Source organism: Natrix helvetica (genome assembly GCF_964273705.1).
Source record: "Natrix helvetica genome assembly, contig: HAP1_SCAFFOLD_306, whole genome shotgun sequence".
NCBI classification, from domain to species: domain Eukaryota; kingdom Metazoa; phylum Chordata; class Lepidosauria; order Squamata; family Natricidae; genus Natrix; species Natrix helvetica.
In genome coordinates this window covers 23,845-37,156 of record NW_028113473.1, presented here as the reverse complement: position 1 = coordinate 37,156, position 13,312 = coordinate 23,845, and the positions used below count along the sequence as shown (strand labels likewise).

Here is a 13,312-nt window from a genome sequence, read left to right as displayed (position 1 = left end):
GGTTCAGGTTTTAGGCGCACATAAGGTAAGTTGTTTTGATATGGGGATCCCAATGGGTCATTCGTTTGGTATATAGACCAAGGTACCTGTCTCTCATCCCCTTATACAAGCAACAGTCAAATAGGATGTCAGTCAGGTCTTCTACCTCTGCCGCTCCGCAAATGCAGAAACGCTCATTGTAGGGTATAGAATAGAATCTCCCATATCTGACCATTGTGTCAACCTGTTCAAATCTTGCTTGCGCAAATATCTCCCTAAGATGTTTTGGAAGTTGTAACTTCATCCTTGCCCTGAACTTGATGAGGCAGAGTGGATTGCATTCAAATGAGGTTGTTACAACAACATAAAACCCTATGCTCCAATTTAATGGTTTGTGGAATTTTTAAATAACCATAACAATTCCTTCCTAGTACCGCAGACCCCGTCTATATCCCAAATTATTTTCTGGGGAGGATTTTTGTCTTATGCAACTTTATTGTGCACAAGGATACTTAAATAAACACTGCCAGGGTTTTGCGGCATGTGTAATTTAGGTTATAAAAATGTTGAAATATAGATGAATGAGAAAATGTCCGCTTTTCCTATACTGGGGGTGTGGGAGGACTAATGCCTCATGGTGTGTCCAATTTGCTGTAAAGCCTGAGTGGTTAAATAACATCTGGGCAGATTTCTCAATATGGGAAGGAGCCATGGGAGCCTCCACTTTTTTGCCTCTAGTATTATTTTGTCTGTCAGCTATGTGAGGCTGAAACTTACTTTCCTCCCTTTTTCTTGGGCAGTTTGAACTCCCATACTTCTACCTTGAGCCCCAAGAAGCGAATGCTGTTATTATCAGTGTTTGGATGATCTGGGTCCTGACTTTGGCTATTTTTGAAAGAGTCTTTACTTTTCTGGATGGGTTTTGAATTTCCAGGCTCAAAAGAGGGCCAAGAAAGCTTTATGGAACTACAGTATATGGTCTGTATATTGTGTATTCTCTTTTACCTCATATAAAGTATAATTGCATTTGAATTCCAGTGTATAGGAAAGGATGGAACTGGCAGTAGTGTGATTGTTTCTAGCTTTAAAAAAAGAAATGTTGAAGTGGGACATCTGAGTGTGCTGGGATGTAAAGTATGTACTGGAGTGATGTTCCTCTTGTCATTAGTTAATAGTCACCTTCTGTATATATGGGTACTGGCAGTATTTTCAGAATAGCTGGATGGATAAAAGATGCATTAATAAAATCTTTATTCCTTTTTAAATAAAATATGTTGATGTAACAGAATGCAGTCCCACTCAGTACGTTGTGTAAATGTGACCCTAATGCTGCTAGAGAAACAATATTACTCATTCTGTGATGTCTAGTCAAACTCTGACACAATAATTATATACTTCAAGTGACTACAGGCAATCTTCAACCTATGACCGTAATGAGCCTTTCTATTACAGTCGCAAGTGGTGAAAACCATTAAGTCAGACAGCTTTGCATAATGACTCCCACTCCCTGCTCACCCTGATACCACCATTAAATGAACATACAGGATGTTGAAAGCAAGCATATAGGGCACCTTGTGGATCGGGGAGGCCCTGGAAGGCCCACTACCCAGCTGGGTCCATAAAGGAGGCAGATAAGCAGTAAAAAGCAAACAAACAAACAAATAAAAACAGCCTAGCATAGGGAAGAGCCCAGCTGAATTAGGGGCTAGTGCCATGTTCCAATGTCAGAGAAGCTTCCAAACAAGCCTCTGTGCAGGCTGATGAAGATGGGCTTGTGGGCAGGGCCTCTGCCCCTGATCATCTGGCCATCGGAAGACTGCAAACCTTTCCTAAGCTTTGGGGAAATCAACTGCTTGCATGCCAAGGCAGCAGTTTCAGTAAGAAGGACTCAAAATCTTCCCTACTTACCATATTTTTGGAGTATAAGATGACCAGAGTATAAGACACACTTAAGATTTTGAAGAGGTAAATTTTTAAAAAAGTTTTTGCACTCTGCAGGCCTCCCAAAACCTCTGCAAGCCTTTTTTTGGTGAAAAACGGCATACAGAGAGTTCTGAGAGGCCTGCAAAGTGCTCCTGGGGGCTGGGGGTCCCCCCCAAAACGAGCAAAAAATGGCCCATTTTTCGCAAAAGCAGGCCCATTTTTTTGCAAAAAACAAGGCATACATAGGCTTTGGGAAATTTGCAGAGTGCTCCTGGGAGCTGGGGGGGGGCTTTTGCCCTCCCCGGCCCCCAGGAGCACTTTGCAGGCCTCCCAAACCCTCTGCACCATTTTTGCGAAGGGAGGCCAAAAACGCTTTATTCAGTGTATAAGACGCTCCCAGATTTTCACCCTATTTTTTGGGAGGGAAAAGGTGCATCTTATACTCAGAAAAATACGGTAACTCTCTGCCTCCCACAGAAATCCACATTTCTTCAATAAAGCAGAAAAAAGCTGGGGGGGGGGGGGAGAGACGAAATACTTGTTGATCTCCCCCCTTCCCCTTATCAATTGGGTATTGAAACTAACCTTTCTACCTCTATTCTAAAATCTTGATAATTTAATTTATCTCATTTTCTAAATTTACTCTATGCCTGAAAAGAGGGTAACAAAAAAAGCAAGTAAAAAAACTTTTTTCTGTAGATTGTGTTAAGGAACTAGATAAAAATTCAGCTCAAAAAGTTCTACATTCACAGCAATGGTCAAGGTTAAAGCTGGCTCCTTAGACAGCTTCTTACTGTTAGTCTGACTGCCTTTAGGACTCACCTAGTACTTGTCTAAAGGCAGTCAGACAAACAGCAAAAAGCTTTCCAAGGAGCCAGCTTCTGCCCTATTTACTGCATGTGTTGGGGAAAAGTTTTGAGAAGTGCCTTCTGAAGTTGTTGCCTTTGCATGCAAGTGGCTGGCTTCTTAAAGACTAGCAAGAGTCAGGAGAAGTTTTCAGTCTTCCGATGACCAGCTGATCAGGGCAGAAAACTCCAAAAGCAGCTACCATTTCTGCAAGAAATTGTCCGAGAGCTGAAAATGGCAACTGCTTCTAGGAGGCATAGAGAGCAGGCTCAAGTAGGCGCCTCAGAGCTGGATGGGGGTAGTGGGGTGAAGAAGCACTGCAGTATCCCTGTGGTTGGTCAGAGAGGGGGAATGACCATGAGGGCGCTAAAGCCGCCTTAATTTTGAAATAGGTTTGTATGTTTGAAGAAGCTGTTCTAATTTTGAACAGCTGTTAAGTGGCCTGTCGTATCTTGAAGACTACCTTTATATAACTATTTAATATTTGTTATTTAACCTACAATGTGAGTTGCTTAGACCTAAATGGAATATTACTGGTTATATACAGCTTGCTTTTACAATTATCTCACTTGTTTGGCAGTGTTCTCAGAATCAAGTTTGCAATTAAACATTTATCCTAAATAAGGTATTCTGTTAATTCATGTAAAGAGCTTTTGCCACTGTGGTAACTTTCCTGAGGGATATTGTAATGCAACGCATTTTAATAATACTAAAATATTAAATTGTCATTATGGATGCCTTTTCATGATTACTCATGTAAACACAGTGTGTTTTTGTGCGTCTGTGGTAAGAGTCCCTGTAATGAACTTCTAATTAAAAACAAATACAAGCCACTGCAGGCATTTTCTGAGACAATTTTACTTTAGCACAGGGGTGGGTTTCAGCCAGTACGCACTGGTACGGGCGTACCAGTTGGTGAAATTTAGCATGCTTTCCCGTTCCCCTTCTTCCAGATCGCCCTTCTTGCACCCCCAGGTGCTCGGGATTACAGGACCCTGGTCTCTGGCTGGTGTCGCTTAATGCCAGGTCCGTGGTACATAAGGCTCCCCTCATTTACGATCTCATACAAGAGGGTAGAGCGGACCTGCCGTGCATTACGGAGACCTGGTTGGGCCATGAGGGGGGTGTTCCCCTTAGTGAACTATGCCCACCAGGCTTCCAGGCGTTTCACCAGCCGAGAGCCCAGAGGAGGGGCAAGGGGTGGTGGCAGCGGTTATTAGGGAAAGTCTCGGACCTCAGGAGGTCACTGTGCCTCAGATAGGCGGGTGTGAGTCTCTTTTTGTGAAATGGGGCCTTGGAGTTCAGGTGGGCCTTTTTGTTATGTACCTGTCTCCCTGCTACGTTTCATCGGCCCTGCCGGAGTTGCTGCTGGATTGGCGGTTGATTTCCCCAGGCTTATGATCCTGGGGGATTTCAATCTGCCTTCCATTGGTGAGACATCTGAATCAGCTTGGGAGTTCATGGCTTCCATGACGGGTATGGACCTAACTCAGTTAATTCAAGACCCCACCCATAATAGGGGACACACGCTCGACCTGAATTTTGTCTCTGGGCAGTGGATGAATGATCTAGATTTAGGGGATATTTCTATTCAACCCTTGTCACGGTCTGATCATTTCCTCATCAGGCTTGACTTCCATACTGCTACTCCTCGCCGCAGGGAGGCAGAACTGACAAGATGGTTCCGCCCCAGACGCCTGATGGACCCTGAAAGGTTCCTGATGGAGCTTGGACTTTTCCTGAATCCCTTGCTAAACAACTTGACCGAAGCCCTAGTGGAAGCCTGGAATAGGGTGGCCACTGGGGCCTTGGATCGCATTGTGCCTTTGCGGCCTCTGACCCGGTGTCGATCCCGGGTGGCTCCCTGGTTTACCGAGGAGCTCCGAGAGATGAAACGCCGGAAAAGAAGCCCAGAGAGTGGCTGGAGGGCCAGCCGGTCCGAATCTGATCGAACACTAGTAAGAATTCATATTAAATCCTACTTAGTGGCGATAAAAACGGCAAAACGGCAACATTTTTCTGCTCTTATCGCGTCTGCAGATAACTGCCCATCCGCCCTGTTTAGGGTGACCCGTTCCTTACTTAACTAAGGAACTGGGAAAGACCCCTTGCAGGGTAGGGCTGAAGAATTTGTTCAGTATCTGCAGGATAAAATTGCTCAGATCCAGACAGGCTTGGATAGATTCGGGTAGATTCGGGTGAGTCGACGGGGATGAATCTTGTGGCGACAATCTGGGATGAGTTTGACCCTGTGACCCCCAAGGGCATGGACAGGATTATGGGGAGACTCAGTGCTGCCACTTGTGTGTTGGACCCGTGCCCCTCTTGGTTAGTTTCGGCTTCCCGGGAGGTGACATGAGGCTGGTTCCAGGTGATTACCAACGCTTCATTGAGAGAGGGGTTCTTTCCCACCGTCTTGAAGGAGGTGGTGGTGAGGCCCTCCTTAAGAAGACCTCCCTGGATCCAGCTTCCTTAGCCAACTATCGTCCGGTCTCCAACCTTCGCTTTGTAGCGAAGGTTGACGAGAGTGAGGTAGCACATCAGCTTCCCCAGTACCTGGATGAAGCTGTCTACCTGGATCCGTTTCAGTTGAGTTTCAGGCCTGGGTACAGCACGGAGATGGCATTGGTCGATGATCTCTGGCGGGCCCGGGACAGGGGCTGCTCCTCTTTCCTCGTCCTATTAGATCTCTCAGCGGCTTTCGATACCATCGACCATGGTATCCTACTGCGACGACTCAAGGGGTTGGGAGTGGGGGGCACCGTTTTACGGTGGTTCTCCTCCTACCTGTCGGATCGGTCGCAGTTCGTGTTGACTAAAGGGCAGAGATTGACCCCGAGTCGCGTCACTTCACTTGTGGGGTGCCCCAGCGGTTGGTTCTCTCACCCTTCCTGTTCAACATATATATGAAACCACTGGGCGAGATCATCCGTGGTTTTGGGGTACGGTATGCTGATGATACCCAACTTTTCGTGTCTACCCCAAACCACCCAAACTATGCCCTCGACGTGATGTCCCGATGCCTGGAGACTGTGCGGATCTGGATGGGAAGGAACAGGGTCAAGCTCAATCCCTTCAAGACTGAGTGGCTGTGATTTCCGTCATCCCGATTTGTGCATCTTGTTCCATCTTTGATGATAAGGGGAGAAATTTTAGCCCCCTCAGAGAGGGCCCGCAATCTGGGAGTCCTCCTGGACATGCGGCTTAGTTTAGAAGAACACCTGATGGCCGTGACCAGGGGGGCCTTTTACCAGGATCGCCTGGTATGTCCGTTGCGCCCCTTCCTGGATCGGGATGCTCTATGCACAGTCACTCATGCCCTCGCCTGGACTACTGCAATGCTCTCTACATGGGGCTGCCCTTGAAGAGCACCCGGAGGCTTCAGCTGGTCCAGAATGCGGCCATGCGGGTTATCATGGGGGTACCTAGGTGCTCCCATGTTACACCCCTTTTAGGTGGCCTGCACTGGTTGCCGGTTGTTTTCCGGGTGCTATTCAAGGTACTAATTATGACCTTTAAAGCGCTCCATGGCTTAGGCCCAGGGTACCTGCGAGACCACCTACTGCCACCAGTAGCCTCCCACCGTCCAGTGCGATCCCACAGGGTTGGCCGCCTCAGGGTGCCGTCGGCCAGACAGTGTCGGCTGGCAACCCCCAGGGGGTTCTCTGTGGGAGAGCCTTCCCTCTGGAATGAGCTGCCCCCGGAGCTTCGCAAAATCCCCGACCTTTGGTCCTTCCGACGCACCCTAAAAAGTTGGCTTTTCCAGCAAGCCAGCCTGGCCTGTTAATTTTATCTAATTTTTAAAATGTTATTGTTATATTAATTGGGTTTGGTTTTTTTGGATACTTATCTAATTTCCTTTTAATTTTTGTGATATGTGTTTTTTAATGTTGTACGCCGCCCTGAGTCCTTTGGGAGAAGGGCGGCATATAAATCCAATAAATCCAATCCAATCCGTACTGGAACACTGCCTCCCCCTGGCCTGCCCCTCCCGCTCGCTCCCCCCACCTGCTGGTCATCATCCGCTCACTTGCTTGCCCTCCTCGTCCACACCATGCTTGCCCTGCCCACCCACTTCCTTTGCCCACCCAGATGAGGCTCCGAGGCTGCAGGCGGCCACCTGCCCAAACGAGGAGAAAACTTATCACATGCTGGGGAAGCAGTTGGGTTGATCGGAGAAGGCAGGACAGAGAGGAATCCAAGAGAAAACTATCACACACTGGGGAAAGCAACGCCTCAGTAACTGTTTACCTCAAATGTCTATGAGCTCACCTAATTAGCACCACCAGGCAGTACCAGGAACCATCTAGATATATGAGACTTTACCCTGGCTGGGATGTTCTTAGAGATTGACAAGGAGAATATACCAATAACGATGCTGTTGCCATATACAGTGGGGCAAAAAAGTATTTAGTCAGCCACCAATTGTGCAAGTTCTCCCACTTAAAAAGATGAGAGAGGCCTGTAATTGGCATCATTTGTGATTGTCTGGATTTGTTTCCTCATTTTGTCTCTCATAGTTGAGATCTACCTATGATGCCAATTACAGGTCTCTCTCATCTACAGAATAGGTTCTAAAAAAAATTGAAACCCACCACTGCTTTAGCAGTAGTTTGCTTATTTATCCTGATGGCAATTTATGATTACATCATGCTAATTATTTGGTAATATAATTTGTTATACTTTTTATATCATATTCAAAAGTGATTGATTTTTAATAAAATTTATGGACCCTTTGTTCCTGAAAAAGCCTTTTCTGATCCTTATTCAGTGGGACCATCCTATTTATAGCATACGAAATGGTAGAATGTTGCTTTTTCTATGGGTTGGTACACATTCAATTTCTGCTTAGCCATGAGCATGATAAAGTTGCCCAAGAACAATCATATTCCCATCATATCTAAGAATGTTTGAAGGATAAAATGGTGGAGCAAAGTAGATCGCATTAGAGGAGAAACAAAGTAATAGTGCATTGCAAGCTGTAATGTATCAAAATATGACAATTTGGTAAATAGCCATTTTTAAATTAATGTTTCATAATATTGTGTAATAGCAGTGAACTAAATAATATGGTCATAGATTTGGAGTCCAGTTTAATGAAAAGAAGGACTAGGGGTGACATGATAGCAATGTTCCAATGTCTAAGTGGCGGCCACAAACAAGAAGGGATCAATCTGTTCTTCAAAGTCCTGAAGACCGGATAAGAATCAATGGATGAAAATTAATCAAGGAGAGAACCAACCTAGAACTAAGGAGAAATTTTCTGACAGAACAATTAATTGGTGGAACAACTTGCCTCCAGAAGTTGTGGGTGCTCCTACACTGGAAGTTTTAAAGAAGAGATTAGACAACCATTTGTCTGAAATGGTATAGGGATTCCTACCTGAGCAGGGAGTTGGACTAGAAGACTTCCCAGGTCCCTGTTGTGGCCTGCCAGCTGCCAGCAGAGCTGGCGGCAGACTCGGACGATGAGGAGGTTGGGGAGGAACTTGGGCCAGTTCTGGAGTCTGGGGAAGGCTCTGATGGATGCTCTGTGTCAGATGCAGAGATAGAGTCAGGGCCATCTGACGTTTCCCAGCCACCAGAGAGGCAGCAGTCTGCAAGCTGATATGAGTGAGGAGGAAGAACAGTTGGTGTCTGTTCGAGATGCACATATGTGCAGAGCAGTTAGAAGAGGTGAGCAACAGAGGACAAGGAGTTGACTCGGAAAGCAAAGCACACGTGGACACTGAATGGCACCTCCCTGGCTGGGGAATAAATAGAAGGAAAGGGAAGTGGTTGTCATAGGAGACAACAGTTTGTATTTTTGAAGATTTTGTTCATTGTGTTTTCATGCCATAAAGACTGCTTGCCAGAACTGAATTTGCCGGCTTTCGGCTGGGAGCTCACCACCTTGCAATTATCGCAAGTAACTGATAAGGTCTGTTACTACATTTAATTACTTTGGGCTTTTCAGTGGTTGAATGCAGTTAATTCACAAGAGGTAAATAAAGAGGGTTTTTTCGTGACAAGGAGTCGGTTTCTTGCTTCTGCTAAGGCTGGGTCAGAACAGTCCCATCCAACTCTGTTAATAATGCCTACTATCACCTTTAAGTTTTCATACCTCTCTTGGCCTTTTATGTAATAGGCAGAAATTAACCTTATATTCCTAGGGGCAACTTAGGTAATAATAACAAATTTACTTTCCAGGAATGTTGCAAGATTCTGATACAAGGGTGTCAAACTTGCAACCCATGGGCTGGATGTGTCACATGCTGGCCACGTCCACCCCCAGTTTAGCGAAGGGGGAAAAAGTCACAATGCATCACATGATGATGTGACGCCACAAGTTTGATACCCCTGTTCTAATACAATGCCATTAATCCTGTAACAATTGCTCTGGGCATTGCAATCTGACCTTGGGGTGAATTTGCTGGGACCTCCACTCCTGGGAAGATTGGCAACTATCTTGAATGTTTTCCATTTGTGAAATGGTGTTCCTTACTATAGAATGATAGACTGTTTGGAAATGGCCTTATAATCCTTCCCAGACTGATGGGGCAGCAACAATTGCTTCTCTAAAATCATTGCTGATATCTTTCCTATTTGGCATTGTGTTAACATACACTTAATGCTGGAGACCAGGAAACTCCTAAAACTTTAGCTTTTATAGAGGTAGTCACAATTGCTACTCATCAATTAATTAAGGGCATTTGATTAGCAGCACCTGGTTGCTATTTAGCCTCTTCATACCCATGGAAGCAATAAGGGTGTATGTAGTTGTTCATACACGGGTTCTCCATTTGGCTTTCCTTTTGTAAAATAAATGATGACATGGTGTATCACATAACATCAGGAGTTGTTATTTATCTAAGGTTATATTTACCTATTTTTAAGAAATGCTAACAACCAATGATTTCTACTATGTCCTGATATGTAAAACCATTAGAACTTCAAGTTCTAAGATGTACTTTCTTTTTCATGTGACTTCTTGAGGTTTAAATTCTCCCTCATATGAGTAGTTTTTGATATGTAAGGGTTAAAGATCTTTTTATACCAATTCCTGCTGCATAATCTCAATATAACACTACAATCTAATGCTTTATTACAAAAAGAATGCTTTATAAAAAAAATAATCAGTGATCGTTTAAAAAAAAATCCCATTAAAAAAAAGGTATTAAAGAGCATCACTTCCAGCCTACTCTTTATTAAATAGATTTACAACTTACTATTTTCATAACAGCCATTTTATTAAATATAAAATATTGCATATTAGTCATTTTGTGTGAGATCCCACTAAGCATTTTAAAATTTCTAATGAGCCCCCAGCAATATACAAAATGACATCTTAATCAAAAGCTGCCATATATGCATGGTCAATTAAGAACTCTAAAAGTCAATTCTAAACATATTTTCAAGTGAATGATCTTCCTGGATTCAGAAGGATTACTTGAAAGTAAACAGACATTGCACTGCATTGTTAAGGTTTACCTCTCTATAATTATTTTGCAGTACTAAATCTGTTCTTTCATCTCCAATCATTCATGCACATGTATCTTTTCTCGGTTAGACTGAATATTTTATTGTTACTAGCCCAGTTTATCAGGATCAAGTGGTGAGTATATACTAGAAATTAAATTTACTTTGAGTTATATTATTTTAATTTTTTCTACACAGGCCAATAATAGACTTTCAATTGAATGAATATTAAGAAATATTAAGTGTATATTTTAAGTAATTGTAAGATGGACAATTTTAGTTAATATAGGTTTCTAAAACAACTGCCTTTTTCTTGCCCCAAATCTTCAACAGTGCAAACAATTCTTCAAACTCCTAATTGTTAGCATAAAAATCACTATGGAATAAACTGAAAAGGAAAGGAAAACATAGGACAGAAAAGTGGAATGTTCAATAAAATGTAAAGGAAAGAATTAAGATGGAACAATTTCTCATTCCTTTCAGCAATGTGAGAAAACTATACAGATAAAATCATTAAGTAAAAACTGAAGAATTTTCTGAATAAAAAAACAAAAAACAAAAAGCACACTAGAACAATGATTGGAGAGAAGGCACACTGCATAAAGAATTTGAAACAGACACCAAGATAAATTTATTTACTTAGTATAATAGACTATCTGATGCATTAATGGTACCATTGAGCTGATTCAGCACATATGGAAGATTCTTACCCGAATATGTAGCCTTTTGCCTACATATGCAATTTCTCTTTGTGATAAGTCCAATTAACCAGAAACATCAATTAATCAATCATAGCTTCCTGTTTTATCCAAATTAGGAACATAATGTTAGCAGTTTAGGACAAGCTGAGTGGATTTATCAGAACCATAAATAAGTCACTTAAGAATCAGAACTTTGGCTCCTAACCTTCATGCTTTAATGGGTATTAAGGAGACTTAATGGGATGTTTTCTATCACTGGAGAATCTAATGAATTTACCCTAGAGCACAAAAAGATTTAGCTGTTTGTTGGTTGAACCTTTATTTATTATCCCTGAGAAATTATAGAGAATTTCTATGAATCTGAAGTTGTTTTAATATTCTAAGCTATAATGAAGTTGATAAACCTAGTTTCATAGCTCACAGGAAAGGGAAATCATATCTAATATAGGATTTGTGTGGTAAAAGGAAGAAACTGCATGAACAAGCCGAAATTATTTCAATATCGCATTATTCTCTTGGATGTGTGATCTGTACTTCTCTTATTTTTCATTTTATACTAGCAGGTCATTTATTAATTATGCATTAATTATAGCGGTTGGCAAGCCCAGTCGGTCATCATTTCAGAAATATTTCCTTATCTCAACAATAACAACAACAACCAAAACAGAATGACCAAGGGCAGGCAAAAAATCAATGGGAATAGTAACAACTTCCAACTTTCTATTAGCTTCCCCATTGAATTTCCTTGTGGGAAGCTGAATTAATATTGGAAACCTTCCTCTACCTCCCAGCAGGCAGGTAAGTGGCTGCTGCTGAGAGCGGGGGAGGAAAAGGGATTGTGGAAGTGTCCAGGAATGTTGAAAATGAGGACAACATGAAGCCTGCAGTACAGCAATCCAGTAGCGCTGAAACAACGTCCCTAAATTTCATTTTCAGGAGAGAAGGGTCCCAGCATTCTGTAAGTTAGCTCATTTAAGATACCTTAGTTGACAAGGTTTTGCCCTATGATGCATCATTTTGTTCAGTTAAAAGTTTCTAGACAGGAGATTTTTAATAGTATATAGATTATATTTTTTAATACTGTATATATTGCACCAAGTTAACCTCTGCAGTTCATTCACACAATATGTCTGCTATCATTGTATAGCTAGTACAACCATGAGATATGGTCTCAAGGAATTACAGAGATTGAAACTATATATAACTCATGGACAATAGATGTATAAGATTGTAGGATGAGGAACTTTATTATATGAATTGATTTTGTTAGAATTTACAGAACAGCTATTCCTTTTTCAAAATCAGAGTTTTGAATGGCACAAGTTTCCTAACACTAATCAACTGAGAAAACAAAAGCTCCATAGTTCAACCAAATAAATACATAAGTCTATAAGCCAATCTCTTCCACCTCTCAGTTTTCTTACTGTATCAGTGTCCAGAATCTCCAAGTCTATGATGTTATTTAGTTCATCCCTATTACACAATGCTATGAAACCGTAATTTAAAAACTGGTATTTACTGAATTGTCATATTTTGCCTACATTACAACTTGTATGCACTATTATTTTGTGTCTCCTCTGATAAGGCCTACTTTACTCCTTCATTTTATCCTCCAAACATTCTTAGATATGATGGGGATATGATTGTTCCTGAGTCACTTTGTCATGCTCGTGGCTAAGTAGAGATTGAATGTGTACCAACCCAGAGGAATGCAACAATTCATATATTTTCTCATTAAGTGGACAAGGAAAAAAGATGATACTACAGTGATAATGATGCATATATTGTCAGAAAGGAAAAGACCGCATATATATAAGAAAAGCAGGGGAAAAAATACATCAAAAACCCATAATGTGATATGTCATAATAATAATTTACAATTTCCTATTTTTTGACAATATATCACTATCACCATTGTTTTTATTGCTCTTTTATTAATTAAAAAGAAATAAATAAATACAAAATAGAAAAGGACAAATAGTCAAATTACAAAAATCAATCTAAGTCACAAATCTTCACATGAGAATTTAGCAAATTAAATCCATGAACAATATCAGGAAAGCCAGGGAGGTAGGTTAGACAAACAAAACAAAATGGGAAGTAATTATTGTATTTTTGGCAAAGAAAACTATTTGAAACTCTTCATGTAGTAAAAAAGGAGGTAAGCTCAACTCCAGGAATCTTTCACTTTTTGTGCAACAGAAATTTACTAGGAGTACACACACCCTTCATTTGTTTGACTTAGTATACAAAATCTTAGTTTTTTTTTTAACTACTTAGGTTATATTTAGTGCAGGGTACCAAGGGTAGTATTTGTTCAAGTCAAGTTGTTTCTTGTTTGTCTAATATAGAGTTAGCTTTTCACATGACTGAGATAATCAAAGGTTTAAACAGAAAAGCTGAAA

The 13,312-nt window shown here is 41.6% G+C and overlaps 1 long non-coding RNA gene across 1 annotated transcript in view; it reads left to right on the top strand.

Moving 5' to 3' along the window:
- The first annotated feature begins 792 nt into the window (after nucleotides 1–792).
- Nucleotides 793–13,312, top strand: part of LOC309382388 — a 33,213-nt gene continuing 20,693 nt past the window's right edge. Inside the window, exon 1 of the long non-coding RNA XR_014173665.1 lies at nucleotides 793–957. This is a non-coding gene — a long non-coding RNA (uncharacterized lncRNA). The remainder of the gene's footprint in view (nucleotides 958–13,312) is intronic.